The sequence below is a fragment of the Zonotrichia albicollis genome, chromosome 3 (genome assembly GCF_047830755.1).
Source record: "Zonotrichia albicollis isolate bZonAlb1 chromosome 3, bZonAlb1.hap1, whole genome shotgun sequence".
In the NCBI taxonomy this organism is placed as follows: Eukaryota; Metazoa; Chordata; class Aves; order Passeriformes; family Passerellidae; genus Zonotrichia; species Zonotrichia albicollis.
Genome location: NC_133821.1, coordinates 74,462,685 through 74,468,684, shown reverse-complemented (window position 1 = coordinate 74,468,684; position 6,000 = coordinate 74,462,685). Strand labels below are relative to the sequence as shown.

The window sequence follows — 6,000 nt, the reverse complement described above, 5'->3', positions numbered from 1 at the left end:
ATAGGCAAACAGCTGGATGAAGTCTCATATGTATATGTATATAGATTGATAGATGGTAGTGTGATTTTCAAAACTGTTTAAAGTGATTTCAAAATAGGTAATCTAGAGTCCTTTTGGTACAATTAAAAAAAAAATCTATGCTATGCTCAAAATCTCTAGATCTTTTAAAAAGCTTTCAAAGCCACTTTGGTACAATATGGTAGAATATGCCTGAAGATGTTAATTTTGTGTTTCCACTGAACACAATCTTTAAGGCAAAAAACTTGCAGCACTCTTCACAGGGCACCATTTTAAGCGGAAAACGGCAAAGACTGCTGGTTCCAGGCCAAGGCTGGGTTTTTCCAAACTCCTGCACGAAGGCATGTCCCAGAGGCCAGCAGCCTTGACAGAGGCGTGCAGCTGCACCACGGCCTCTCCCTGTGCGACATAACGAGGCTCGGAGCCAGAAAGGGTCACATATGGCTACATCCAGGTGCCAACTTTTTGTCACACGCTCGCTGCTTGCGTCGGGCAGGAGTGGGAGGATGTCCTGTGTCATTTTGCTGGTGCAGTTTGAGGGACTGCAGCCAAAAGGAGGAGAAAGAAAAGGGAGTAAAGTCAGCAAAGCTCCAGGTAAGAGCTGTTCTCCCCATTGTTTTCAGGGCACCGGGACCTGCTCTTTCCCCCCACCTCAGCTTGCAGCCGGGCAGCTCTGAGCGCTGTGAGGGCCGCGGGGGACAGGGACCCTCGGCAGGTGCGTCCCTCCGCGCCGGCTGCCGGGGTGTCCCAGCCCGGTCCCCTCTCCCAGCGGCAGCGGCAGCCCGAGCCAGCCCTGCTCGGTGTTTTGGGCAATGGTGCCCCACGCCGGCCACCTCCGGGCCTGGCAGCCCCCGGGGCCCGGCCCCCCGCTGCTCCCGCCGGACGGGCTGCGGGGGGCGGGCGCGGCTTCCCGCCGCCTCCCGGCGCGGCTCCCGGCACCACATCCCGCGGCAGCCCGCCGGCCCCGGGCACGGCCGCGGCTTCGGCGCAGCGCCATCCGAGGGCAGGGACCTGCGGCGCCGGGTGAGGGCGGCGGCGGCGGCGGGGGAAGCCGGGGCCGGGCGGGGGGCGAGAGGCGCGGGCGGGGTCCCGCTCAGCCCGGGCCGTGGCTGCCGGGGCTGGATCGCCGCCCGGGCCGGCTGCAGGACGGGAACATCCCGCAGGAGCCGTGCGGTCGCGGCAGGGGCCGCCCGCAAACCGGAGCGTTCCCGGCGACGCGGAGTGCCCAGGTACCGAGCGCGTCCCTCCCGGCCCTGGGCAGCCCTTGGGGCATCGAAGGGAACGGGGAGAAGTTTGGAGCAGAGGGCGGGCGAGGAGCGGTGAAGCTGCTGGTGAGGGTGGTCCTGAGGATGTGATGTCCCGTGTCCGAGCATCGCGTCCCAGGCGTTCTTCGGGATAGGACACGGGAGATCTGGCTGTGCCTCCCTGCCCGGGATGCTTCCGGACTGACCCGGTTTAATGTTCCTTAGCGCCAGGTATTATTAACCTTTCGGGAAAGCCGCTAATCGGTGTCATACACAGGCTGCCTCTAATCGGGAAGGAAACTTAAGTGACTTTTTCTCCGGGAGAAAAGCAATCAGAAGTGCGCCAGGTGCGATTTTTAAGCACGTCTCCTTCCTGAAGTTATGTTTATATGGTCAAATTAATCAGTGGAGACAACACGAAGGCTAGAGAGTATTTTACTGCTTAGGTATATTACAACACACATTTGAAACATAACGTTGTGCACGAAGTCCATAATTTAAGCTGCACGGACACGATAATAAACAGCTGACATGTAGTTTGTGGATGCAAAATATATTCCTGGAAGACCAGTTAAAATACATCACTGACTTTCAGCTTTCTGTGTTCTTGTATTTAGATCACATGCAAGGCAGGAATTTTTTTTTTCTGATTGCCACAGAATGTTGACCGTAAGAGAATTGTTTCTTAATCCAGTTATAACTGATGCTTCTTAGTTGTTGAAGTTATTTTTGGACTCTGCAGAGCAGGCAAGTGTTTTTAGCAAAGAGAGAAATAAAAGAGTATTAAAAATTCCTGAAGCAATGGATTAAATTACCTTTGGGGACATTGTGGTTAGGATTGGTAATGTGGAAATACACAGGGCATATTGACTTCCACAGTATAACTTCATCACCTTCTCTATTTAGGAAAAAAAAATCTTGATAAAAATTTTATCAAAACAGAGACCTTAAAAACAGCTGAAGGGAAGACAATGACACTTTGTTTATCTTTTCTGGCTGAAGAACTCATGGGGATGAGAATGGTCTGAGTTACTGAGCTTTTTGTTTTAACTTATTCTCTTTTAAGTTTTGAACTTGAATGTGCATGCCAGGATGGTTTTGAAATATAACATTGTGGTTGATAGCAAATACTTACAAATGTAAGTGAGATAATTTGAAACTTAACTATAAATACTCACATAACTTCTAAAAGCACATACTTTTAGAGTGTACTATTAGACTGAAGGTTTAGTTCTGTACCTTGACTTTGTAATAATCCTGTTGGAACAGAGGCCAGTCTCTTTTCTTTTTTTCTTTTTCTTTTCTTTTAAATTAGATGTGTCATGACAGTTACAAATTAAGGCAAAAGAGCATAACACATCACTGTGCTGTAAAAATATGCATGAACTTGAAATTCATGACAAATTTAAAAAACATTGGTGCAAGTCATGAAATGCAGAGAAACTCAGTCAGGTCGTATTGTTAATCTGTCTGAAACTGCAGAACTGTTTCCTTGTGTCCATTCACTGACCATCCTGTTAGCAAATAATATTTTCTGTTAGTATACTGATGAGGGTTTTTAATGAGCCTTTCAGAATGTAACTGTTTCCTTCAGTTTCTAAAACCTGGGGTGGACAATCTGTGAGGAATCATTTGTATAGTTATTTCCACCAGCTCAAGATCATGTGTTCCCTGAACTCCTGCTGGCCTTTCTGCTGTACTTTGTTGATTTCTCCCCCTGGTGAAGATGCCTCAGGACCACACTCATTGTCTGGGTGCGGCTTCCTCTTGACTGGATTTGTGGGGAAAGTGAGGAAAATTGACGTGTTCTCTTCACCTGATGTCCAAAGAGCCTCTTGCATTGCAGCTTCTCCCTAGGGTGCACCTCGTTCTCTCAAATAGTTTTGTGAGCAGTGGAACAGTGCAGGATTTTGGATTGATTTTTTGCACTCTGTGGTATCCAGACTGGCCACTCAGTGGCCCATGAGATCACCCCCACCACTGAAAGGGGAGAATTACAAAAATAAATCCAAGTGATCTTGTCTGGTAGAAGTATTTAGACAGTCAAACATCTGTGTTAGAGTGGATTAAGATTCTGGCGTTTGCGTTTTTACAAGGGGATCATCCAGATTTTCATTGCAGCCTAAGAGTGTGGCTTAGCAGAAATCCTAGAAAGTCAGAAATGGTGATCTGTTTGTGAAAAGCTCCCAAATCTGGCTTTCCTCACGTGAAATATTGTCTTCTGTACTTGACTCTAAAAAAATTCTGGTTTTAGAAGTTTTTCTCATTTTAGATTTATGTTTGTTATTTCTTCCCTTCTGCCCTGACTATATTAATTTCAGCCTGGTTTCCTAAGGAGATGAAGCTGAAACAATAATAATGCTGTCTGACTGATAGCTCCCCTCATTGCCTTGGTGTATTTTGTTTACCCTTGGGGATTAATTTCTGCCAATATAAGCAGAAGAGCAGAGATTTCAAAGTGATGAAATTTTCCAAACCTCAAGGCTTCTGGTGGCCATGGAGATGAGGTTGATGCCCCCATTGAAGGAAGCACTGTAGAAAGCATTCAGCTTAATAGACATCAGAAAATTTGTGTGGGTCCTTCATAGGATGCTGAGCTTTATAACTTCTGCTGCTCAGGGCTTGGTGATTATATTTTTCAATTTCTTTGCTTCATGGGAGTGCACAGTTGCGGAAGTTTTGATCAGGCCTTTTTTTCTCCATAGTCCTCTCAAAATAAGCTCAATAGGTCTGAGATGTTTTTGATAATGAGCTATGAATACAAACACTGTCATTCCTCGACTTCGTAAGGGGATGTTTTGCTTTCCTTGTTCATAATTTAATACTTCTTGATACAGGATTGATAGCCAGTGGTGCAATAATTTTCTTTGTGTTCTTGACTCAATGCAAACAGTCGATTACTGTGGTCACAATAAAACCTAGCTTCTTCCACAATCAGTTTCTCTCAATTGCTTACAAGTTTTTGATTAGACTTTAATTTGCTTCCTACTGCCACTGCTGTTTCTTCTGGTTAAGGCTGCATCTGAATGTCCTCTCCTGCTTTTTCTGCACAGCGGGATGCTGTAACACTCTCCCTGTTTCATGAGAAGGATAATGGAGGAGAAATATGAAAAGGTGTTGTGAGTTTATCTAGCAATACCTTCATGAATACATGTGCTTTTATTGACTTTTAAGTGGTAGTTTTTGTTCTGATTATTTGTTTTGTTACACAGCTGAGAAGCTGTGTTTACGGGTAATTGCCCATTTTCTCCTTTCTTGTCTTGCCAACATTAATAGCATGACAATACTTGTGTATCTTTTCTCTTTCATTATCTCCCTGTAAAATTACTGTGGGTAGATTTTTTTGAGGTGGTTGGGTTTTGTTGATTTTTTAATTTTTTTTTTCCTTTGGAAAGATTTAATAGTGTATTAAGTTGATTTGCTAGCTTTTTTCTGTTTTAGAAATTGTATCAACTGGCCTTGCTCTCTGAATGTGCATATATAAGTGAAATTAATTTAATAAAGTGCTCACTGGATAATGTTGATTTCTTGGGAAATATTTTTCTGTATTGACGTTGCACAAAGCTCTCCTCTATATCTTTTACATTAATTTGTATACATTAAAGCCTTCATTCCCCACTAAAGACAGAACACCACCATGTTTGTATAGCAATTCCATTTGACTTTATTCTCGTTAGATATTAGCAAGAGGAAGGACAAGGTGCACAGTGATGTCTGTTTTCTGGGAACAAGCACAAACGCTTATGTGGGGTCTTGCCCTGCCTCATCCCCTTGCGCTTGCCCAAACGTCCTTCCCTGCTGCAAGGGCCTGACCTGGCAGCCCCACACAGCTCTCCCTGTGCTGCAGGAGCTGCCACCCCACAGCCTGGGCTGGGTGCCTCCCAGCTGGTGTCAGAGACAACTCCCACAGCAGTTTCTCATCAGTGGTTGCATCGCTCCCAGAAACGTGGGATGTAGCATCGTTCGTAGGTGCTACCCAGTCTGCTTCACTTCAAGTGCATGCAAGGGATGGATCTGGAAAGCCTGCCAGTGGAAGTGTTTAACTTGTGCAGTGGGGAAAGATTGGGTAGGATGTGCGAACTTGTGCCCTTACCTTGGCAGGGCAGAGAAGGGCAGTGACATCCTGCTCAGAGGGAATGTGGCCTGTGCCCAGAGACCAGGGGGAGGGCTGGGGTGGGCTGGCAGCAGGAGTCCTTCACATGGTTTAGCTGTGGCTGAGGCAGCGTGTCTGACTGCAGCCAAAAAAAAAACCAAAAAACCGTCAGCAAAGGGAGGTGATGATTTTACCAGGGTCAGGTTTGCACTGTGCATGGGGAGACAGACCTTGAGCAGCCTTGGGATGTGGAGCTCTGGCCAGGTGCAGCCTGGCTGAAGCACTTTGGCAAGAGGATTTCAGCTGGCTTCCCAGAACACAGAAAGTGCTGAATATATGCAGCAGAGGTTTTGTGCATATCTTTGCTTTGGTATGTGGCACACATCTTTCTGTACTGAAGCCAGAAGTTGGGGCAGTTTCCACCCTGGGTTGTGCTGCAAGGATGCAGCTATGAGTGAAAAATACTGCATTTTGTGTGTCTCTAGAAACATCCCAGAAGAACAGTTGCAGATCAGGGAGCACTTGCTTTTTTTCTTTTTGCTGCTGCTTCTTTTAATTTACAGATTAAGCAGTATTTACTACACATATAATAATAGCAAAGCTGTCTTTGTTGTCTTTCCCCATCCTGTCCACATATTCCATCCA

At 46.1% G+C, this 6,000-nt stretch overlaps 1 protein-coding gene across 4 annotated transcripts in view; it reads left to right on the top strand.

Moving 5' to 3' along the window:
• The first annotated feature begins 453 nt into the window (after nt 1-453).
• Nucleotides 454-6,000, top strand: part of PKIB (cAMP-dependent protein kinase inhibitor beta) — a 53,731-nt gene continuing 48,184 nt past the window's right edge. Inside the window, exon 1 of one of the 4 annotated variants that reach the window (XM_005487758.4) lies at nt 454-612. The gene's annotated coding sequence lies outside the window, so the exon portion shown is untranslated. Of the gene's footprint in view, nt 613-711; nt 734-875; nt 1,042-1,072; nt 1,248-6,000 lie in introns of those variants that run through there. The other 3 variants (XM_074537906.1, XM_005487759.4, XM_005487760.4) reach the window with 3 other exon arrangements.